Here is a 26,396-nt window from a genome sequence, read left to right as displayed (position 1 = left end):
TAGGTTGTCAGCAAGCCAAACCCACATTTGTGCCCTTTCCACAGCATCATTAGAGGCATAAACATTAATGACTCCAAAAGAATGATTGTTGATGGAAAGAAAAACCCAAATAATACGGTGTGTGGGGTCAGAACCGTGCGAAATAATAGAAGAATGAAGGTGAGGTGACAGGAGAGTAACTACACCACCTCGGCTAGCTTCATGCTAAGAAGAAAACATGACACTATCCTGCCAAATGACTCGGCATGCAGCAGAAAGCATGAAACTAGAAATCTTAACTTCTTGCAGGCAAAGAAAATCTAAATTCCCAAGTCTATGATGGGTATCCCGGACATAGAATTTTTTGGGGAGGTATGTAAGACCTCGAACATTCCAGGAGAGGAAGTTCATGAAAACTCTTCCATATCATCCTCGTCCTCGAGAGAGGAGTAACTATTCTGCAAAAAGGTAGAAACTGGTTGGAAGTCAGACAGGAAATCCTCTGGATTTACAGCTTGCCATTTGACCCCTGATATTTCCACATGTCGAGGAGGACTGTGAGAACGCCTTGTTGCTAGTGGTACTATGGAAGAGATTGCAAGAGGAGAACGAGACCCAGCCAAGGACGAGGTCTTGGCGGCTACCTTAATCCCCTGCAAGCCAGCAGGGTTTGAAACCTACAAAACCAAAATCGGTGCAACAAAAGCCGCTAGCGTCTCCACGCTAGTAGGTGTTGATACTTCGATGGAAGTAGGAGGAATCGCGATTACGGCCGCATAGGATGGCTTGGGGGCCAAAGGATTCAAGGCAGGCTTGCCTTTGCGCCCAACAGTAACCCATTCTTCTTTTTTTCCTTCGACCTACCTGACAGGCGTCGCTTTAGGCTGGGATTTGATCCTAGGCGTGGCCAAAGGGCAGTCCCTGATCTTGTGTTCTGCAGACTGACACCTATAACAGGTGTTAGGTAGGTTCAAGTAAAGCACCTTCTATGCGAAGGTTTGAGCGCCAATCTGGATTTCCATCGAATCCTTGAGATCTTTAGAAAGATCAACTTCAATGCAAACATGCCACTAAGGGCGAGCATTAAAAAAATTTTTTGGCTCCTTGGTAACAACTTTGTCAAGGGCTTGGGAAATAGACTCAATAAAAGGCCAGCAGGGCAAGGGTAGACCTGGGAATTCAACCCAAACAGGAACCCTAAGCTTTTTATCGTCCAAGACAGAGAAGTCTCAGGACCATTTCTGAAATACAAGGAGAGAGGAACGCACAGACCAAGGGGCGTTGGTAAAAACCGCATCAGCTTGTGATGGGTTAGTGAAACGAAATTAAAAAAAACCTTTGGTAAGGTTTTGTACAGCATCAAGGTGGTTGCCATGCGGGGTCCAGCTTTGTTAACCCATTCTCTGAGCATAGCTTCAGGTGGGGTCCTACCAAAAAAATATCCAATCAAGGTATGTTGTTCTAACCAGTCACATGCGACATCAAATTCTTGCAAAGGAAGGACAATATCATGCTTACCTCATGGAAAACCTTCGGGACAAACTTGCGCGGGCGTTTGTTTGGTGGCGGCGCCATGGCAGTCCGAAGTAGTAATGTGAACACCAGAAACAACTGGTTCACCGCTGGCCGGAGCCATTATATCCTAACCTAAAGCTCCCACAGTAAATGCGGTATGACAAGTGCCGACAGAAGGGGAGTACAAGCGGAAGGCTGTACACAAAAAAAATTGCAAGTTTGCATGAAGCAAGAAAACCCTAGCAGAGCGAAAACTCCAGAAGTCCCTCTTCAAAAATCCCCCATGCAACATTTTAAAAGAATGTCTTCCTAGTTTCTGGATCGTATTGTGTTTTATTTTCTACATCAACTTTTCATATCACTCTTTTACCTATCATTATGTTTTCTCTCTTTCATTCTAATGATGGATCACATTCTGTGATTGAAAAGTCATGTGAAAAATAAAACACAATCCATTCCAAAATCAAATTTGACGACAACAATATTATTATTTATCATATAAAACATAGTTTTTAGGTCTAAGATAATATATTTTTAAAAAATATATAAATCGAGATTAGCTGATCAAGATTAATGGACCCTAAGAACTTTTGCATCAGAATAGAAATGTAAGGGGAAACAATTGCTTAATCTAAATCATTTTTTAAAAGATTGTGTAGAAAACATACTTGGATAATTATTATCTTTTTTCTTACTTATTGTCCTAGTTTGTGGATTCAAGAATGTCAATTTTATCTGCATCAACCTTTAGAATCATACCTAAAATATATTTGAAAGTGACATTAATTTAATTATAAATTTTCAGAATTTAATATCATGAGTTCTACAGATTATTATGCTTCGAAATTTTGTGATGGGATTAGTGAATGTTCTTAAATAGATAATATTTAGTTTGGAGCCTTGTCAGAAATATGGATCAACTATTAAGATACAAAGAGATATTAGATTTATGTAACTATTTTCAAACATATTTGCTATATTAGGTTTATAATCTATCATAAGTTATCATAGGTTTTTGAATTCGATTGTGAATGTGTTTTTTAACATCAACCTTTCCAATCACATTAGGGATCCATCATGGGATGAAAATGAAAGATAGCAAGATCATAGGTTTATACAAATTAAAGATAGCAAGAGAGGTTATACATCTTTTGCTATCTTTCATCCCCAATGTTCATACTTCAGAACACATACGCAATCGAATCTGAAAACCTATAATAATTTATATAACTATTTTGGCACATATTTATTATATTAAAAACAGTAAAAACCAAAACAATGTTATTATTCTAAATTAAAAAAAATGATCCTTGTTACTGAGAATGACAGGAAATATTCATACTTAGAAACACATACACAATCAAAAAACCTAAATCAATTTATATAACTATTTTCACACATTTTTATTTTTAAAAAATAGTAAAATCCAAAAGGACATCATTATTCTAAATCACAAAGAGTGATCCTCATTACTATTGTAAAACAACTTCTTACTGAACTTTCAATGAAAATTTACCTGATCTTCATTGATAGAAAATATATATATGAAAATTCAAATTGTCATTATTGATTGTAGGTAAATCATGTCTATTAAGAAAATAATTGCTTGCCATACCTCCTTAAAACAATTCTGTCCTCCCTCGCAGCTTCCATGTTAGATAATTGATCTTCAGTTACAACAAATCTAAATTTTCCTTTCGATGTGATGTTGTGCGAAAAACTCTATAAGGAGTAGTGACAAATGAAATTGTAGAACTTCTACTTTATAGAGTGTGCAACTTTGACTTGGTGCAAATTCTAAATTGAATGGGTGCGATGTTTTTTGGGCAAAGTGCAAAACGTTTTTCAATGTATGTACGCATATTCTTAAAAGTTAGTTTCATTGGTTAGCTATTTAATTATTTTATTTATCATTTTTATGTATTCATATGAATTTTTGTTATAGTTATGTTTTTGTTATGTGGTAAATAGTTTTCAATAATACTTGTTCTATTAAAGTCTTGGGTTTTCTCCTTAAAGTCTTGGATTCAATTTGAGGTTGGATGAAAACGATGGACTTGTATTGCATCTTATTTCATCCTATTCGTTGGGTTGGGTTGGGTGATGGGGATACACCCTAAGGTTAAAAATATAAAAATATTTGTTCTAAAATTTATTTATAATATCTTGAATAAATAATTTAAAAATTTATTTTCATTGGTTGGTTTATTAAATTTTTAATTGCAAATGGGGAAGAATCTTCAACTCCTAACCAAAGTGGCATGAATCCAGTGTTGAAAATATCAAAGGGGGAGCCCTTAGGGACCAAAACAATATTATGAAAAAAAAAATGTTATGCACTATTTTTTGGTTGGTTAGATATTTAATTTTTTTTAACATTTTTCATAAGTTATTTTCTAATTTTTTCAATGTTTGTTTATTCAACTATTTTATTTCACTAATATTTTTATTGGTTGTCTATTCAATAATTTTATTTTACATTATTCGTTAATAGGCCAACACTATTCACTAGTGTTCACAGTATAGTTACATCTCTGAAGTGGTAAATAGTAATTGATTTACAATTTATAATATTATTTTACTAGTTGTAATTAAAACCATTTTAAATGTTCATATTTATTTATATATTATATAAATTATTTATCTTAATTATGATTGGTTGATTTGGTTTGGTGTTATAGGATCTCTTTTGGAGGCTTCCTTATAATGATTTTATCCTTGACAACATTGTTGAGGAAGAGATGCATTTGAGTTTGTTGAATGTGAATACAAATATATTTAAGTAGATTATTATATTCAACAATAATTATTTGTATTTAAAAAATTTATAGAAGACTTTTGTATATCAAAATAATGAAATTATAAATATTTTTAATAAGTTCATTTTTAATAATTTCTTTATATTTTAAAAAAGAGTATTGATCTTATTAACAATAGATAAAATTATGCATTTCAATTTATGGCTCTAAGTGGGAAGAAAAACGGAGCTGGGTTTTGAAACTATGAATTTTCTAGGGAGGATGATGTTGATGAGGAGGACCATTCTGATGGTATTGGGAAGGTGTTTGTGCAGTCGTTCTTTGTTCTACCCCTTCCTTGCAACATTTAATGGATTACATTGGGGTTTGTGGATATGAGGTCCTGTTGGCCTCTATGGATTTTTAAGGTGGTTCATTGATCTTTTTTCTACTTGGAGTTCTTGATTTCTTGATTAGATGTTCGGTCTTCTATCTTGATGGATTTTTTTCATCTGTATACCCTTCGTAATGGGTCCCCCTTCTCTTTAGTTGTGTGCTCTCTTTTGGGAAGGATTGTTTTGGACCCATGTGAAGAAATCTTCCTTGAGCCGAGACTTGTGTTTGGTAAGGTGTGGGCCAAGATTTGTGCCTTCTATCAAAGATGTTATCAGCAATGAGGCTTTGTTTGGCTTTTTGGAGTACTCTTTGGTGTTAATCACCTTCAAACTTGCCTTGAAAACTGTGCCTTTGGCATGTTTAGTCACTAAAATTGGACAAGAATTAGCTTTTGTAATTCTAGAAAGTTTTAGATCTAGTGTTTGGGTGTACAAAATTGGAATTAGAATTTAGATAAATTAGAATTTGGCATCCCCATTTAACCCCCAAAACCATAATTCCATCTTCTATCTAAATAGGTAGAATTGGTCAAATTCCCATTCTAATTCTAATTTGACAAAAACGAGGATTAGATAATTAATTGAAATAAAAAAAAATCATATCTACATATTTACCATTGACAAATTCTTTATATTATTTAATTATCTACTATTTTTTCTCTCTTTTTGCCCTTTAGGCGGTGACATGTTTTGAGTTAAACTCTTGACCATGGATTTCACTTCCCAATGAGAGAATTTATTGAAAAGACCTATTAAATTTGGTTGCACATTAGCAATCATTTGCCACTTATTTTTATCGCTAAAGGGTTTAGGCCAAACTTTTTATAAATTATCAAAAGAAAATTGCATGGTTCCTCCATTCAAATAGGCACTAGTAGGAAAGAAAGGAGTCAAGATAACCTCTAGTCAAGTCCACAGACATTTGTCCACTACAGATACATAAAATTATATAGGGGCACTTCCCTTTTTACATAGCCTTAAGTTTGAGGATTTTCTTCATAGCCTTAAGTTTGAGGATTTTCTTCATTTTACATACATGGAGTAAGATTGGGACTTTTTGAGAGCTCTTTGACAATCTAGCAGTGAATTGGGGTGACCTTGATATATAAGGTCTTAACTTCCACATTAAACTACTAATATATGTGGCCTAGCTTAGTTTTCTCATAATAATAAAAGATTGGGTCTTTCTCCTTTTACCAGAACTTGAAGATAATGAAGGTTTCCCTCATTTTACATCTATGATATTGGTGTGTTGTAAACTAACTTTATTGTCTTTTCACTTTGATAGATGAACTTCTAGCGGTGATAACTTCTTGCTTGATGCCCACATAATTCATTTTTCATTCACCATTTCTTGGCCAAGCCCATGTTAGATCGGATATAATTCTAGAGTAATAAATATCAATTGTTAGATATTGACAGGGGGGGAGGGATGAATTAGTCATAACCAATTATCCTGTAGGCCTCCCAAATATTTTAGTACCAGTAAAAATTTATTAACATCAAAATAAATAACTAGGTGAACTTGTTCAACTTCACAATTCACACCTGTAAACAATTTACTCCAAATTGTTATCTCGTTGTTTCTGTTATTATCGAGTATAAAAAAAATATAGCTTATCTTTTACTTTACTATTATCTAGTTGTTACCAATTTGTAATAATAAGTAAATACCATTAAAATTAATTTACAACATAAAGACATTCACACAATTGACACTATGATTTAACATAGAAATCTTGTAAAGGAAAAAAACACTTAGGACTAACAACCCAAATAATTTCTCTATTTTGAAGTGAGCTCTACTAGGAGAGATTCTTGTTAAAGGTTACATGCACATTTTTAGTGTGACCTAGTTAATGGGTATTAATAGAAAGATCATCTAGGCCTTATCACTCTGTGGTCTTGTCTAAAGAGTGGCCCACTCTAAAGGACTTACAAGCATCACTAATTGATGTTACCATAGGATTTCACAAAATTTTTAGGTCCACTCATTCAAGATAATTTTCTTCTACAATGGTAAGAAAGTAATAGTCAAAAAATCTATAAGATTTAGCACTACCTTACCTATTTAGATCTCAATTCTGCTATGTCTTCTCTCTTCTCTGATCTTTGCTTGGCTGATTCACTCCTTCACACTTTCACTTTTCTTACTCTACTTGATCTTCCTTCCATACTTCTTGTTTCTCTTTGTTTCTTTCCTTCTCTATCAATAATTCACACCCATTCAACATTCAACCAACAACTTAATTAACAACCTAAAACTTTTTCCATATCTCCTTAAATAGTAGACTTTTTGCTTCCAAATTCTTTCAAAATTTTTTGCTTTGCCTTATAAAATAGACATCAGTTTCATTATACTTAGTTAGTTAGAAAATGGAAATTTCATTAAATTTTGTTCTCATCCTTATCTCGTTTCAATCTCTATCATCATATTTTCATTGTATTTTTTTAGTCGCTGATCTTGTAACAAACTTTGACTCACACCTTTGAAATTTTCAAACATTATTTATTTTCACCATAAGTTGGCCTTAGATTCCATTTTTCTTAACTTTTTCTTAGAACTCATACTTGGTGAACATTAAATTTTACTTTTCTGACAACTTACTCAGTTAATATATGAATTTTTTGCTTAACGTTGTACTAGCTTAGGCAATATTGTGCTCCTTTAACCTTGTCACTTAGTATAACTTGCATAGCTCAGCGAATATATAAAGTTCATTATTACTTATAGGATAACATGATTGCAAAATAACCAAACCAATATTACATTATCACTCTCCAACTCATTCAAGTGACCATTGAATACCATACTTATCAACTCTACTAAATCATTATATATTCTTCAAATCCTCTTCATCAATCAAATGATATGACACTCTATTGAATTAAAATAGTGTCTAGCCAACTTAGACTTTGGAATCAATGAAAACATAACAAATGGTATGATTATTTCACATACATTCATAGCATTCTTGTTACATCATCAATTTGGGCTAACAATCTCCCCCTTTGGAATTGATGGCAACACATAAACATGTGATTATATATTACAAACGATACATAAGATAATCATATGCATGCATTGACAATAATACAACTTTTTAGCTATTGCTTCTCATTTAAATTCTCTACAACAAATTTCATCATCAAGTGTACTCGGTCTAATTCTTCAGCAGTAACAATATTCAACATTTCTTCCCCCTAGTGTACAATCTATTTCTATTTAGTCGTATCTTTGATCTTTTGTATTAATTTCCTATTTCTCTCCCCCTTTGGTTACATCTACTACTCATTCTTTTTACAAATTCTCTCCCATAGTATATCACTCCCCATTTTCTTATTATTCCTTATTGAATCTCTTCAACTCATTTTATTTCTCACAGATTGTGTCCCCCTTTGACAACAATGCCAAATGCAACTATAAGTTCCAATGTGAAACTTATAAAGCCTTGTAGTTATACCTTGTACCTTGCATATATTATTTCCATTAGTTTTATTCCAATTATTTTTGCAACTTCATACCTATTCTTAAAGTGTGAACTCTTGCATCAACTCCAAATATATAATTTTGTTCATCCATGAATTGATACAACATGCATCTTCACTTAAGTGAATTTTGTATGGGACAAAGATCCCAGTTTACCTCTTAGATACTCAAAAGTATCTTTAGGCAATGACTTGGTAAATATATTTAGAAATTTCTCCTTAGACTTCACATGTTCAAACCTTACTTGTTTTTCTTGTACTTTCTCCCTCAAATAGTGATACTTCATTGATATATGTTTTGTCTTTGCATGGATCACCAGATTCTTTGATATATTTATTGCACTAGTGTTATCACAATAAATAGTAATAGGGTCACTTATGTCTTCTTGCATTCTCTCCAATAGGTGCTTAGTCAAAATAATATTAGAATAATTGATTGTAGCAACAACATACTCAGCTTCAGCAATAGGTTCTGAAATGAAGCTTTGTTTCTTGCTTAACCATGTTATCAATATTTATCCTAAAAAGAAAGCTTCACCACTTGTGCTTTTGCTATCATCAACAATACCATCCAAATAATCATCTGTATAGACTTTAAGGGTAAAGTCACCATCTTTTCTATACCATAGTCCAAAATCTTGAGTCCCTTTGATAAATTTGTATATTCTCTTGACATCTGTCATGTGTGTTTCCTTTGGATTAGATGAAAATATTGCAAAAATTCTAACAACATCTGAAATATATTGCCTACTATGCACAACATATCACAAATTACCAATCATAGATATGTATTGAATTTCATTTATATCAGCAGTATTTTCATCTTTTAACAATTTCACTCCAATCACCATAGGTGTAATGACTAGTCTTGGCCCATCCATTCCAAAAGTTTTCAAGATTTCCCCTACATATTTAGATTAAGTCACATATATACCATTATTTGTTTGATGAATTTGTATATCAAACTAATGAATTTGTAAATATTTTTAATAAGTTTATTTTAAATAATTTCTTTATATTTTAAAAAAGAGTATTGATCTTATCAACAATATATAAAATTATGCATTTCAATTTATGGCTTTGAGCGGGAAGCAGAAGGAGGGTGGGTTTTGAAATTGTGAATTTTCTAGGGAGGATGATGGTGATGAGGAGGACCATTCTAATGGTTTTGGGAAGGTGTTTCTGCATTTGTGCTTTGTTCTACCCCTTGTTTGCCACATTCTATGGTTTACATTGGGGTTTGTGGATATGAGGTCCTCTTGGCCTCTATGGATTCCTAAGCTAGTTCATTTATCTTTTGTCTACTTGGAGTTCTTGATTCCTTACTTAGATGTTGAGTCTTCTATCTTAATGGATTTTTTTCATCTATATACCCTTCGTAAATGGTCTCTTCTCTTTGGTTGTGTGCTCAATTTTGGGAAGGATTGTTTTGGGCCCACTTGAAGAAATCTTCTCTGAGCCAAGACTTGTATTTGGTTAGGTGTGTGCTTAGATTTGTGCCTTCTATCAAAGATGTTATCAACATTGAGGGTTTTTTTGGGCTTTTGGAGTACTTTGTGGTGTGAATTACCTTCAAACTTGCCTTGAACATTGTGCCTTTAGCACGTTTGGTTGCTAAAATTGGACAAGAATTAGCTTTTCTAATTCTAGAAAGTTTTAGATCTAGTGTTTGGGTGTAAAAAATAAGAATTGAAATTCAAATAAGTTAGAATTTTGTATCCCCATTTAACCCCCCAAAACCATAATTCAATTTTCTATCTAAAAAGATGGAATTGATGAAATTCCCATTCTAATTCTAATTTACCAAAAATGAGCATTAGACAATTAATTGAAATTTTTTATTAAAAAATTCATGTCTACATCTTTAACATTGACACATTCTTTATATTATTTCATTATCTACTATTTTTTCTCTCTCTTTTTGCCCTCCAGACGGTGACATGTTTTGAGTTAAAGCCTTGACCATGGATTTCACTTCCCAATGATAGAATCTATTTCAAAGATGTATTGAATTTGGTTGCACATTACTAATAATTTGCAACTATTTTTTATCACTAATAGGTCTAGGCCAAACTTTTTAGTAATTGTCACAAATAATTGCATGGTTCCTCCATTCAAATAGGCACTAGTAGGAAAGAAAGGAGTCAAGATAACCTCTTAACAAGTCCATGGACATTTTTCCACTATAGATACACAAAATTATATAGGGGCATTCCCCTTTTTACATAGCTTTGAGTTTGAGAATTTCCTTTGATTTACATACATGAAGTAAGATTGGGGCTTTTGAGAGCTCACCCATAGTCTAGCATTGAATTTGAGTGACCTTCATATAGGAGGTCTTAACTTCCACTATATGTGGGATATCTCACTTTTCCTATAGTAAAAAAAAATTAGGGCTTTCCCCTTTTAGCAAAATTTGAAGATAATGAAGCTTTCCCTTGTTTTACATCTTTGATATTGGTGTGCTCTAAACTGACTTTCTTTTCTTTTCACTTTGATAGATGACCTTCTAGTGGCTATAACTTCTTGATTGCTGCCCACTTAATTTAATCCTCATTTACTATTTATTGGCCAAGCCCATGTTTGATCTGATATAATTCCACAATAATAAATATTGATTGTTAGACAATTGAGAGGGGTGGAGGGGTGAATCAATTATAACCAACCATCCCATAGGCCTTCCAAATATTTTAGTACCAATAAAACTTTATTAAAATCAAAATAAATAACTTCGTGATCTCATTCAACTTCACAATTCATACTTGTAAACAATTTACTCCAAATTGTTATCTCATTGTTTCTATTATTACAGAGTATAAAAAATATAGCTTATCTTTTACTTTAATATTATCTAGTTGTTACCAAGTTGTAATAATAAGTAAATACCATGAAAATTAATTTACAACATAAAAAAATTCACACATTTGACACCATGATTTAATGAAGAGTTCTTGTAAAGGGAAAAATCACCTGGCACTAGCAACCTAAATAATTTCACTCTTTTGAAGCAAGCTCTACTAGGACAGAACCTTGTTAAAGGTTACATGCACATTTTTCGTGTAACCTAGTTATGGGGTTTTAACAGAAAGATCATCTAGGCCTTATCACTCCTTGGTCTTATCAAAAGAGTGGCCCACTCTAGAGGACTTATAAACATCACCAATCAATATTACCATAGGATTTCACAAACCTTTTAGGTCCACTCATTTAAGAAATTTTTCTTCTATAATGGTAAGAAAATAATAGTCAAACAATTTGTAAGATTTCTAAGTACTACATCACTTGTTTAGATCTCAGTTTTGCTATGTCTTCTCTCTTCTTTGATCTTCGCTTAGCTAATTTACTCCTTCACACTTTCACTTTTCTTTAACTCTACTTGATCTTCCTTCTCCACTTCCTGTTTCCCCTTGGTTCTTTCCTTCTCTATCAATAATTCACAACCATTTTGGATTCAACCAACAACTTAATTAACAACCAATTTTTTTTTCCAATATCTCCTTAAGTAGTAAACTTTCTACTTGCAAATTCTTCTAATTTTTGTCGATTAACCAAATACATAGATATCAGATTCATCTGTATACCCTTCGTAATGGGTCCCCCTTCTCTTTAGTTGTGTGCTCGCTTTTGGGAAGGATTATTTTGGACCCATTTGAAGAAATCTTCCCTGAGCTGAGACTTGTGTTTGGTAAGGTGTGGACCAAGATTTGTGCCTTCTATCAAATATGTTATCAGCAATGAGGCTTTGTTTGGCATTTTGGAGTACTTTTTGGTGTTAATCACCTTCAAACTTGCCTTGAACACTGTGCCTTTGGCATGTTTAGTCGCTGAAATTGGACAAGAATTAGCTTTCATAATTCTAGAAAGTTTTAGATCTAGTGTTTGGGTGTACAAAATTGGAATTAGAATTTAGATAAATTAGAATTTGGCATCCCCATTTAACCCCAAAACCATAATTCCATCTTCTATCTAAATAGGTAGAATTGGTCAAATTCCCATTCTAATTCTAAATTGACAAAAACGAGGATTAGATAATTAATTGAAATATTTAAAAAAATCATGTCTACATGTTTACCATTGACAAATTCTTTATATTATTTAATTATCTACTATTTTTTATCTCTTTTTTCCCTTTAGGCGGTGACATGTTTTGAGTTAAACTCTTGACCATGGATTTCACTTTCCAACGAGAGAATTTATTGAAAAGACCTATTGAATTTGGTTGCACATTAGCAATCATTTGCCACTTATTTTTATCGCTAAAGGGTTCACGCCAAACTTTTTATAAATTATCAAAAAAAATTGCATGGTTCCTCCATTCAAATAGGCACTAGTAGGAAAGAAAGGAGTCAAGATAACCTCTAGTCAAGTCCACATAAATTTGTCCATTATAGATACACAAAATTATATAGGGGCACTTCCCTTTTTACATAGCCTTAAGTTTGAGGATTTTCTTCATTTTACATACATGGAGTAAGATTGGGACTTTTTGAGAGCTCTTCGATAGTCTAGCAGTGAATTGGGGTGACCTTCATATAGGATGTCTTAAGTTCTACATTCAACTACTAATATATGTGGCTTAGCTCAGTTTTCTTATAATAATAAAAGATTGGGTCTTTCTCCTTTTACAAGAATTTGAAGATAATGAAGGTTTCCCTCACTTTACATCTATGATATTGGTGTGTTGTAAACTAACTTTATTGTCTTTTCACTTTAATAGATGAACTTCTAGAGGCTATAACTTATTGCTTCATGCCCACATAATTCATTTTGCATTCACTATTTCTTGGCGAAGCCCATGTTTGATCTAATATAATTCCACAGTAATAAATATCAATTATTAGATATTGACAGGGGGGAGGGATGAATTCGTTATAACCAATTATCCTGTAGGCCTCCGAAATATTTTAGTACCAATAAAAATTTATTAACATCAAAATAAATAACTGGGTGAACTCGTTCAACTTCACAATTCACAGTTGTAAACAATTTACTCCAAATTATTATCTCATTGTTTCTGTTATTATGGAGTATAAAAATATATAGCTTATCTTTTACTTTACTGTTATCTAGTTGTTACCAATTTGTAATAATAAGTAAATACCATTAAAATCAATTTACAACATGAAAATATTCACACATTTGACACCATGATTTAACATAGAAACCATGTAAAGGAAAAAATCCCCTAGGACTAACAATCCAAATAATTTCTCTATTCTGAAGTGAACTCTACTAGGAGAGATTCTTGTTAAAGGTTACATTCACATTTTTAGTGTGACCTAGTTAATGGATTTTAATAGAAAGATCATCTAGACCTTATCACTCTGTGGTCTTGTCTAAAGAGTGGCCCACTCTAAAGGACTTACAAACATCATTAATCGATGTTACCATAGGATTTCACAAACTTTTTAGGTCCACTCATTTAAGATAATTTTCTTCTACAATGATAAGAAAGTAATAATCAAACAATCTGTAAGATTTAGCACTACCTTACTTGTTTAGATCTCAGTTCTGCTATGTCTTCTCTCTTCTCCAATCTTTGCTTGGTTGATTCACTCCTACACACTTTCACTTTTCCTTAACTGCACTTTATCTTCATTCCACACTTCTTGTTTCCCTTTGTTTCTTTCCTTCTCTATCAATAATTCACACCCATTCAACATTCAACCAACGACTTAATTAACAACCAAAAACATTTTCCATATCTCCTTAAATAGTGAACTTTTTGCTTCCAAATTCTTTCAAAATTTGTCGCTTTTCCACATAAATAGACATCAGTTTCATTATACTTAGTCAGTTAGAAAATGGAACTTTCATTAAATTTTGTTCTCATCCTTATCTTGTTTCAATCTCTATCATTGTATTTTCATTGTATTTTTTCAATCATAGATCTTGTAACAAGCTTTGACTCAGACCTTTGAAATTATCAAACATAATTTATTTTCACCATAAGTTGGCCTTAGATTCCATTTTTCTTAACTTTTTCTTCCAACTCATACTTGGTGAACATTAAATTTTACTCTGGTGACACCTTACTCAGTTAATATATGAATTATTTGATTAACGTTGTAGTAGCTCAGACAATATTGTACTTCTTCTTTAACCTTGTCACTTAGTATAGCTTGCATAGCTTAGTGAATACATAAATTTCATCATTACTTATAGGATAACATGATTGTAAAACAATCAAACCAATATTGCATTATCACTCTCCAACTCATTCAAGTGACCATTGAATACCATTCTTATCAACTCTATTGAATCATTATACTTTCTTCAAATCTTGTTCATCAATCAAATGATATGGCACTCTATTGAATTAGAATAGAGTCTAGCCAACTTAGACTTTGGAATCAATTAAAAGTACATAACAAATGGTATGATTGTTTCACATACATTCATAGCATTCTTGTTACATCATCAGTTGGGGCTAACAATCTCCCCCTTTGGAATTTATGGAAACACATCAACATGTCATTTTATATTACAAAACAATACATAAGATAATAACATTTATGCATTGACAATAATACACCTTTTTAGCTCTTGGTTCTCATTTAAATTCTCTACAACAAATTTCATCATCAAGTGTACTCAGTAGTAACAATATTCAACATTTCTCCCCCATAGGATAGAATCTCTTTCTATTCAGGAGTATCTTTGATCTTTTGTATTAGTTTCTTGTTTCTTTCCCCCCTGTTTTACATCTACTACTCATTCTTTCTAAAAATTCTCTCCCATAGTATATCACTCCCCATTTTCTTATTCTTCCTTATTGAATCTCTTCAACTTATTTTGTTTCTCACAGATTGTGTCCCACTTTGATAACAATGCCAAATGCAACTATAAGTTCCAATGTGAAACTTACAAATCCTTGTAGTTATACCTTGTACCTTGCACATACTATTTCTATCAATTTTATTCCAATTATTTTCACAACTTCATAACTATTCTTAAAGTGTGAACTCTTGCATCAACTTCGCAAATATATTTTTGTTCATCCATGAATTGATACAGCATGCATCTTCACTTAAGTGAATTTTGGATAGGAGAAACACCCTATTTTACCTCTTAGATACTCAAAAGTATCTTTAGGAAATGACTTGGTAAATATATCTACAAATTTCTCCTTAGACTTCACATATTCAAGTCTTACTTGTTTTTCTTGTAATTTCTCCCTCAAATAGTGATACTTCATTGATATATGTTTTTTCTTTGCATGGGTCACTAGATTGTTTGATATATTTATTGCACTAGTCTTATCACAATAAATAGTAATAGGCTCACTTATGTATTCTTGCATTCTCTCCAATAGGTGTTTAATTAGAATAATATTAGAATAATTGATTGCAGCAACAACATACTCAATTTCAGCAATAGATTGTGAAATGAAACTTTTTTTCTTGCTTAACCATGTTATCAATATTTATCCTAAAAAAAGAGCTTCACCACTTGTGTTTTTTCTATCATCAACATTACCATCAAAATACTCATCTATATAGACTTTAAGAGTAAAGTCACCATCTTTTCTATACCATAGTCCAAAATATTGAGTCTCTTTGATAAATTTGTATATTCTCCTGACATCTATCATGTGTGTTTCCTTTGGATTGGATGAAAATCTTGCAAAAATTCCAAAAACATGTGCAATATCTTGCATACTATGCACAACATATTGTAAATTACCAATCATTGATATGTATGAGTTTCATTTATATCAGCAATATTATCATCTTTTAAAAATTTAACTCCAATCACCATAGGTGTAATGACTAGTCTTGGCTCATCCATTCCAAAAGTTTTCAAGATTTCCCCTACATACTTAGATTAAGTCACATATATACCATTATTTGTTCGATGAACTTGTATATCAAACTAATGAATTTATAAATATTTTTAACAAGTTCATTTTTAATAATTTCTTTATGTTTTAAAAAGGAGTATTAATCTGTTCACCAATATATAAAATCATGCATTTCAATTTATGGCTCTGAGTGGGAAGAGGAAGGATAATGGGTTTTGAAATTGTGAATTTTCTAAGGAGGATGATGTTGATGAGGAGGATCATTCTAATGGTTTTGGGAAGGTTTTTGTGCAATTGTGCTTTGTTCTACCCCTTCTTTCTTGCATTTTATGGTTTACATTGGGGTTTGTCGATATGAGGTCCTCTTGGCCTCTATAGATTCTTAAGCTAGTTCATTGATCTTTTGTCTACCTGGAGTTCTTGATTCCTTGCTTAGCTGCTCAGTCTTCTATCTTGATGGATTTTTTTCATCTATATTCCCTTCATAATGGGTCTCTTCTCTTTGGTTGTGTGCTCACTTCTGGGAAGGATTGTTTTGGACCCATTTGAAGAAATCTTCTCTGAGTCAAGAATTGTATTTGGTTAGGTGTGTGCCAAGAGTTGTGCCTTCTATCAAAGATGTTATTGGTATTGAGGGTTTGTTTGGCCTTTTGGAGTACTTTGTGGTTTTAATTACCTTCAAACTTACCTTGAACATTGTGCCTTTGGCATATTTGGTTGCTAAAATTGGACAAGAATTAGATTTTGTAATGCTAGAAAGTTCTAGATCTAGTGTTTGGGTTTACAAAATTATAATTGGAACTTAGATAAATTATTATTTGGTATCCCCATTTAACCCCCAAAACCATAATTCAATCTTCTATCTAAAAATATAGAATTGCAGAAATTCCCATTCTAATTCTAATTTGACAAAAATGAGCATTAGATAATTAATTGAATTTTTTAAAAAAAAATTCATGTCTACATATTTAACATTGACACATTCTTCATATTATTCCATTATCTACTATTTTTTCTCTCTTTTTGCCCTTAAGACGGTGACATGTTTTAAGTTAAAGCCTTGACCATGGATTTCACTTCCCAATGAGAGAATCTATGGCAAAGATGTATTGAATTTGGTTTCACATTACCAATTATTTGCCACAAAGTTTTATCACTAAAAGGTCTAGGCCAAACTTTTTATTAATTATCAAAAAAAATTGCATGGTTCCTCCATTCAAATAGGAACTAGTAGGAAAGAAAGGAGTCAAGATAACCTCTTGTCAAATCAATGGACATTTTTCCACTATAGATATACAAAACTATATAGGTGCATTCCCCTTTTTACATAGCTCTGAGTTTGAGGATCTCCTTCATTTTGTATACATGGAATAAGATTAGGGCATTTGAGATCTCACCCATAGTCTAGCAGTTAATTCGGGTGACGTTCATATTAGAGGTCTTAACTTTCACTCTCAACTACTAATATATGTGGCCTAGCTCACTTTTCCTATAGTAAAAAATGATTGGGGTTTTCCCCTTTTAGTAGAATTTGAAGATAATGAAGCTTTCCCTTGTTTTACATTTATGATATTGGTGTGCTCTAAACTAACTTTATTGTCTTTTCACTTCAATAGATGACCTCCTAGTGGCTATAACTTCTTGATTGATGCCCACTTAATTCAATCCTCATTTACTATTTCTCGGCCAAGCTCATGTTTGATCTGATATAATTCCACAATAATAAATATTTATTGTTAGACAATTGAGTTGGGGGAGGGGTGAATCAATTATAACCAGCTATCCTATAGGCCTTCCAAATATTTTAGTACCAATAAAACTTTATTAGAATCAAAAGAAATAACTTAGTGATCTCATTCAACTTCATAATTCACACTTGTAAACAATTTACTCCAAATTGTTATCTCATTGTTTCTGTTATTATAGAGTATAAAATAATAGCTTATCTTTTACTTTACTATTATCTAGTTGTTATCAAGTTGTAGTAATAAGTAAATACCATGAAAATCAATTTACAACATAAAAAAATTCACACATTTGACACCATGATTGAACTAACAAATCTTATAAAGGGAAAAATCACCTGGGACTGGAAACCCAAATAATTTCACTCTTTCGTAGTGAGCTCTACAAGGATAGAACCTTGTTAAAGGTTACATGCACAATTTTAGTGTGACTTAGTTATAGGGTTTTAATAGAAAGATTATCTAGGCCTTATCACTCCTTGGTCTTGTCTAAAGAGTGGCCCACTCTAGAGGACTTACAAACATCACCAATCGATATTACCATATGATTTCCCAAACTTTTTAGGTCCACTCATTTAATATATTTTTCTTCTATAATGTTAAGAAAGTACTAGTCACAAAATTTTTAAGATTTCTAAGTACTATGTCACTTGTTTAGATCTTAGTTATGTTATGTCTTCTCTCTTCTCTGATCTTCACTTGGCTAATTCACTCCTTCACACTTTCACTTTTCTTTAACTCTACTTGATCTTCCTTCTACACTTCTCATTTCTCCTTGGTTCTTTCCTTCTCTATCAATAATTCACACCCATTTTGCATTCAACCAACAACTTAATTAACAACCAAAAACTTTTTCTAGTATCTCCTTAAATAGTAAACTTTCTGCTTGCAAATTCTTCCATTTTTTGTTGATTTACCACATAGATAGATACTAGATTCATTATACCTAGTCACTTAGAAAATCAAACATTGATTAAATTGTATTCTCATCCCTATCTCGTTTCAATCAAGCTATCACTAGATTTTCATTTTATTTTTTCATTCATTGATCTTGTAACAAACTTTGATTCAAACCTTTGAAATTCTCAAACATAATTTATTTTCACCATAAGTTGGCCTTAGATTCCATTTTTAAAATTTTTTCTTCTAGCTCATACTTGGTGAACATTAAATTTTTCTCTAGTGAAACCTTACTTTTCTAATATATGAATTACTTGGTTAATGTTGTAGTGGCTCAGGAAATATTATATTCCTTCTTTCACCTTGTTACTTAGTGTATCTTGCATAGCTCATTGAATAAATAAAGTTCATCATTACTTATAGGATAACATGATTGTAAAATAATCAAACCAATATTACATTATCACTCTCCAACTGATTCAAGCACCTATTGAATACCATACTTATCAACTCTATTGAATCATCATACTTTCTTTGAATCCTCTTCATCAATCAAATGATATGCCACTCTATTTAATTAGAATAATTTCTAAGTAACTAAGACTTTGGCCTCAATGGAAGTATAACAAATGATATGATTGTTTCACATACGTTCGAAGCATTCTTTGTTACATCATCAGTTGGGGCTAACAATCTCCCCCTTTGGCATTGATGGCAATACATAAACATGCAATTTTATATTACAAAACAATACATAAGATAATTGCATGTATGCATTTAAAATAATACATACTTTTAGCTCCCAATTCTCATTTAAATTCTTCACAAAAAATTTCATCATTAGATATACTCATTTGAATTCTTTAGCAGTAACAATATTCAACATTTCTCCCCCATAGGATACAATCTCTTTCTATTCAGTAGTATCTTCAATCTTTTGTATTAGTTTCTTGATTCTCTCCCATAGTATATCACTTCCCATTTTCATATTCTTCCTTATTGACTCTCTTCATCTCATTTTGATTTTCATAGATTATTTTGGCCTTTGACAATAATGCCAAAGGTAACTATAAGTTCCAATGTTAAACTTATGAAGCCTTGTACTCATACATTATACCTTGCATATACTATTTCTATCAATTTTATTCCAATTGTTTTTACAACTTCATAATTGCTCCAAAAGTGTGAACTCTTACATCAAATCTACAAAGATATTTTTGTTCATCCATGAATTGATCCAACATGCATCTTCACTTAGTGAATTTTTGATAGGAGAAAGACCCTAGTTTACCTCTTAGATACTCAAAAGCATCTTTAGGTAGTGAGTTGGTAAATATATCTACAATTTGCTCCTTAGACTTCATATATTCAAGCCATACTTGTTTGTGTTGTACTTTCTCCCTCAAATAGTGATACTTCATTGATATATGCTTTGTCTTTAGATGCATCACTAGATTCTTTTATATATTTATTGCGCTAGTGTTATCATAATAAATAGTAATAGGCTCACTTATATCTTCTTGCATTCCCTCCAATAGGTGCTTAATCCAAATAATATTAGAATAATTGATTGTAGCAAAAATATACTCAATTTCAACAATAGATTGTGAAATGAAGCTTTATTTCTTGCTTAACCATGTTATCAATCTTTCTCCGAAAAAGAAAGCTTCACCACTTGTGCTTTTTTTATCGTCGGCATTACCATCCTAATGATCATTTGTATAAATTTTAAGAGTAAAATCACCATCTTTTTGTACCATAGTCCAAAATCTTGAGTCTCTTTGATAAATTTGAATATTCTCTTGATATCTATCATGTGTGTTTCATTTGAATTAGATGAAAATATTGCAACAATTCCAACAACATGTGTGATATCTTGCCTACTATGAACAACATATTACAAATTGCCAATTGTTGATATATATTGAGTTTCATTTATATCAGCAGTCGTATCATCTTTTAAATATTTTACTCCAATTGCAATAGTTGTACCAACTGGTCTTGGCTCATCCATTCCAAAAAAAAATCAAGATTTCCCCTACATACTTAGATTAGGTGACATGTATACCATTCTTTGTTTGATGAACTTTAATCCAATAAAAAAATTATTATCACCAAACATTGACATATTAAATTCTTTACTATTTGAGCAGAAAATATTTTACATAGTAAGTCATTCCCACCAAATATAATGTCATCCACAAAAGTTTCAGCAATTACCACCATATTCTCAAATTTATTTTTAAAATATAGATTATTGTTCCGACTTCTTGTAGAAAATTCAGTTTTAATCAAATAACAATGTAACCTTTCATACCATGCTCTCGATGCTTGCTTCAGTACATATAGTGCCTTGTTGAACTTGCATACTAGGTTCTTTTGATCAGATTCAACAAATCCATATTTTATATCCATTCAAAAATGCATATTTTACATCCATTTGATAAGATTTAAGCTTCTTGTAAGTAGCATAGGCCCACAATACTCTTACTACCAATCTTGCCGTAGGTGCAAAATCTCACCATATTCAATTCCTTCTTCTTGGGCATAACCTTTGCAAACTAGTCTTGTTTTGTTTCTTACTTCATCTTCATTTTCATTCAAATTGTTCCTAAATATCAGTTTTGTTCCTATCACACTTTTATCTACAGTTCCTGGTACTAATGTCCATGCATTATTCTTCTCTATTTTGAGCCATGTATTCTTAGAATTTATTTTTAAAACCCTCTTTCAATCTTTTAATGATCTAGGTTAATGAAATAATGATCCAATTTTTTATACCCTTGTTAATGCTAGTTTGGGATTGACTGTTAATTGATGAGTAATATCCTTACTAATGATACTTAATTATGTTTCCTTAATTGTACCTATTTCAGTTTCATACTTTATAATTCTTTCTAGCCCTTCTCTATTTTAATATGTTGTCATTGAAGAAACTTTTAAATTCACCAAAAATATACTACAAAATCCTTCAGTAGTGAAAATAGAAATGCCAAAAGAGATTTGAGGGTAATTTTCCACACACAAAGAGTAGAATAGTGAAAATAGTATTATGTATTTATATAAATTTATAAATTTTTTCATACAAGGAGCAAGACGCAACTGTATCTATCTAGAAAACTAAAAGATTGATATAAAAACCTAATAGAACCCCATATTCATTTTTAAATGCCATATATTTATAGGGGAAACAAACAAAAAGGTCTTAGCCCATACTAACGGAGCATTGCAAAAAAAACAAAAAAAAACCCTAAAGTCAAAACCACAAGAACTGAACCAGTAAGCTCAATAAGATTGACCACCTATACAACATCCTTCTTAATGCAAGCCATGATAATCTCCATAGCTTCCTTGTAGTTTGTCACTGGGCATCCTAGAAGAAAGATGAAAGATGTCTGTTCTTTTCTTAATTTGTAAAGGTTGGGTAGAATGATTTCCACATTCTCCAAGCTTTCCAGATCAATCTCAAGCTCTACACTTGGATTATATAGGTTTAGATATCTTTGGAGTCATTCCATATTTGGCTCAACCACCATTCCTCTCCAACTCAAGAGAAAAGAGATATGTGCCTCCATTTTTTGCCAAGCTTGGAAAAACTTGGCATTGTCCCTAATTGTCCCTAATTCGGTACTATCGAGAGGTTTGCAAATTTTTATTCATCAAGCATTATATTTACTATGGTTTTCAAATTTAGTATAAAATCATTTACATATTAACTTTAACCTTCCCAAAATAACATTCTCAACATTTTTAAATAACAATTTTAAAAGAAAACATTTATTCAAATTTTAAAAGCATATATTATTTAAGAACATTTGATAATTAAGTATTATTATTAAAATTTTAGTAATAATTATTAAGTTATTAATAATAACAATTATTAAATTATTAATAAAATAATATATATTAATTTATTAATAATAATAATCATTAATATTAAAATAATATAACATTTATTTATAATGATGATGATGATGATAATAATAATATTTTGATTATAAAAAAACATAATAATAAAAAATAATGTGATTTCATATCACAACCCGATGGGTGGAGGCCACAAGTGGCCTCATTGCTTTTGCAGCTCCTTGCCTTGGCAGCATGTCTACCATCATAGTCAAGGGGGGGAGCTCACAACCCCTCCTCTCTGCTTTTTTTAAATTTATTTTTTATTAATAAATTCTCTTGAATAAAAGAAAATATCCCCACTTCATTTAACAATAGTATTTTTATAAAACTTAGTAAAGGCCTGGTATACGGATAATCTCCAGCAACCCCCCTTTTCAATCAAGGATTTCCAATTTGATTTCATTCATAAATATTTTTTAATAATAAAGAATAGTAAATATTAACAATCGTTTCAACCAGAATTATTTTTGAAAGCAGATCTATAACAAACATGGAGAAGATAGAGAAATTTCGAAGGAAAATTATTGTGCAGATCTCAACAAGGTCCTACCTCAATCTAATGCTAAGAAAATTAATGGTCAGAGCTCGCAAGAATTCACGTCTTCTTGAAAACCCTCTTTCTCAAAATTGGCTCCTCCAAACAACCTATGTGTGTAGAAATGAGCTCTAATTTCTTAATAAAGAGCTCTCTCCCATTAGGGTTTCATTTTTACAATCACATAAACCCTTTTCTTAATTATTTTAATTTATTTTAATCTCATATGCAAACTCTTTTTATATTTTAATTTTAAAAAACTTTATTAAATTTATTCTCTCTTTTATTAAATCATAAGACACTTTTAATAATATATTTATTAATTTAAATAATAATAATATTTAGAGTTTATTATTAAAATAAAACTCCTCAATAAATTATTATTAAATTTAATAATCTTTTTATTTTATTTAATTATAACTGAAAATCACAATAAACCCACAAAACTAAATAAGAAAACTCATTTTAAAGATAAAGTGCTAAATCAAACTCAAAGGGTCAAAATCTTAGATTCGCGTCACTTGATGAATTCGGAAGGGTAAATAACTTAGATACTTGTCCTACTTTATAGGACAATTGGCTTAGGGATAGGATTTGGACTTAAGAACTATCTCCCATCTTTTACCATTGAGATATTGTGATAGGGCACACTCATCCAGACAATGTAGGGAGGTTGATGCTTGGTACTTGCAATCTACATAAAAGCTGAGCATATACATATACATATAGATCTACACTAAATAGACAATGAAAAGGAGTGGTGCATCATGTAGATCATGACTAGTATGTGACTATGACTCCCTCCCTTGACCACATTAGAAATGTCAACCATAAAGTAAGACATGCATGTACACCATACACATGCAAGTATGGGGTAGTAACCATATAAATTGCATATAAATCATCCATCTAACTATCATCATAAAATAACTAAAATCACCATATGAACATACATATATCATCATCGAAAGACTAATAATAAACACATAAAATAACTGAGTATCAAGTAGCTCATCAGATATATAAACCAAGTATGAAATAACATCCAATCAAATCTAGTAATCAATTACAACTAGTCATAAAACATAACCATAAAGATGGCCTAAAAGAATACGACAATAAAACATGAAAAGTAAACTAGGGGTAGGCATTATCTTAGATCTACAAATTTGATAACTCAAATGCTTCCAGACTTCATGTGCATGATATAATGACGGAAACTACTATAGTAGTTTGTTCTTCATTAATAACAATGTCGATGTTCATGTTTCACCCATTATTTTAAAGGAGGATAATAAAAGCACAAGCCATTGAACCAAGAGCTTATAAAATTCATTATGGATGAAAAGGGTGCAAAGATATTGGTAAAACTTGCAAAGAAAATAAATTCTTGAAAAGATAGGATGAGCCTCAATGAAGGAAAAGTCTACCAATGTGTATTTCACTAGTACCAAGGAAGAGAAAATAATAAAAATATAATTTATCTTGCCAATGGTTTACTTTGCACACAAAATGTTGCAAAATTTCCATGTTAGCACTAAGTGACATCATTTGATTGGCGTAACCCTTGCACCCGTCAAAAGTACAAGTACTAGTTCATAATTTATTTATTTTTTGGAAAAGACAAATATTGGCTAGCCACTCAATAAATTTTTAATTCATTATTTAAAAAAAATAGATAGCCCTCATCCAATAACATTAATAATAATTAATTAAAATATTTATAACATATACCTAAATCATAATGAGAACAATGACTCAAATTTAAAATTGTCCTTTAGATTTTGAAGAAATATTCAAACCTAAGATTACACTTAATAAATGTTGTGTACGTGCAAGGCAACAATTTGCCTTCTTCATTGCGAGATTATTTTTTACATCTTCATTTGGAATGCTTGCTGAGCCATCTGAATAGTTCAAGGAAAAATAGCTATTTTTAATTATCAAATCAGAAGAATATCTTCATTTGGAATGTTTTTCAAGCCATCTTAATAGCTCATAGAAAAAATATTATTTTTAATTATCAAATTAGAAGAGTATAAATGCATTATTTATATCTTTATTTCTCCATATTTTTACATTACGAAAAATTTCAATATATATGATAAATTTGTGCATGCTTTTAATAGTTCAACTGTTCTTAAGACATAACTACAACTAACGAGCAAGAAACTTATGCAATGATTCTCTAGTGCACCATGTCATATGCTTGTTGTATATCCAACTACATAAACATACTCACCTCTTTGTTCTTGTTTGTTGAATGCATTATTTCTTGTACAATTATTATACCATCTAGAATGGGCTTACCTGGGACAAATCATGTTTGTTCTTCTAAGACAAGTTTAGGAACAATCAATTTAAGCCATCTAAATAAGGCTTTCAATAAAATTTTGTAAATGGTATTGGATAGGGTAATAGGTCTAAAGTCTCAAGGATATTTAGATTTAGATTTTTTTTCGTATGAGAGTTAAGAAAGTGTAATTGATCTCTAATAATAAGGATCCCCCAGTCCTAGATGCTTCTATAGCAACCCATAACTCTATCCCGATAATATCCCATCATTTTTTATAAAAGAAATCTTGAAATCCATCTAGCCCTAGGGATTTGTCTAGCTTCATTCTAAACAAGGTTGATTTAATTTCTATGATTATGGATTTGTTCAGCCACTTCTTGTCTTCTAAAGTTACTATTTTTGGAATTCATTCTAGCATTTTTAATTTGTGTAGTTCTATTCAAGCTTCCATTATTATTCAGAATGTTTTAAAATAATCTATAAATATTTTTGCTATCTCTGTGAGATTTTAAAACCCAGTCCCTACTAGGTCTTTGACTTTTATAATCTTATTTCTATATATATTAAATATAGTGCTTTATGAAAGAATTTTTTATTGCAGTCCCCTTCTGTTAACCAAGTTTCTCTTGATTTTTGTCTCCAATACATTTCTTCTTTTGCTAATAGCTCCTCTTGTTTTTCTAGCATCTCTTTTTCCTTTATATATTTTTCATTATCCATTACCTTTTTTATTATTTATTCATTAAGAATTTTTAGATTTTCTTCATTGTCTAATTTTTCTTTAAAGATATTCTTTAAATGATTTTTATTCCATTTAAGAATATTCTCTTTTAAATTTTTTGTTTTTTCCACTAAACAAAATATTAAATATCCTTTAAAGTTACCTTGCTTCCACCATACTTTTCTCTGATTCATAAAGTTGTCATCAAGGAACCACATTTTATCACACTTAAATGGATTTTATGAGGTTTCTTAGGTTTAGATAATTTGATTCTTACTAGGTAATGGTTTGATTCTAAATGCCTATCTATGTTTCTTAATTATCCTTTAAGGAAGAATCTATCCAATTTTTCTACTATATTAGTGAAGTT

General features: G+C 31.2%; 1 pseudogene; it reads left to right on the top strand.

The window, feature by feature from the left end:
• The first annotated feature begins 1,651 nt into the window (after nucleotides 1-1,651).
• The window catches only part of LOC149552922 (DNA mismatch repair protein MSH2-like), a 94,578-nt pseudogene continuing 69,833 nt past the window's right edge, over nucleotides 1,652-26,396 (top strand).

This window comes from Cupressus sempervirens, chromosome 6, assembly GCF_028749045.1.
Source record: "Cupressus sempervirens isolate cs-2001-9-10 chromosome 6, ASM2874904v1, whole genome shotgun sequence".
NCBI classification, from domain to species: domain Eukaryota; kingdom Viridiplantae; phylum Streptophyta; class Pinopsida; order Cupressales; family Cupressaceae; genus Cupressus; species Cupressus sempervirens.
This window is presented reverse-complemented; position numbering and strand designations above follow the sequence as displayed.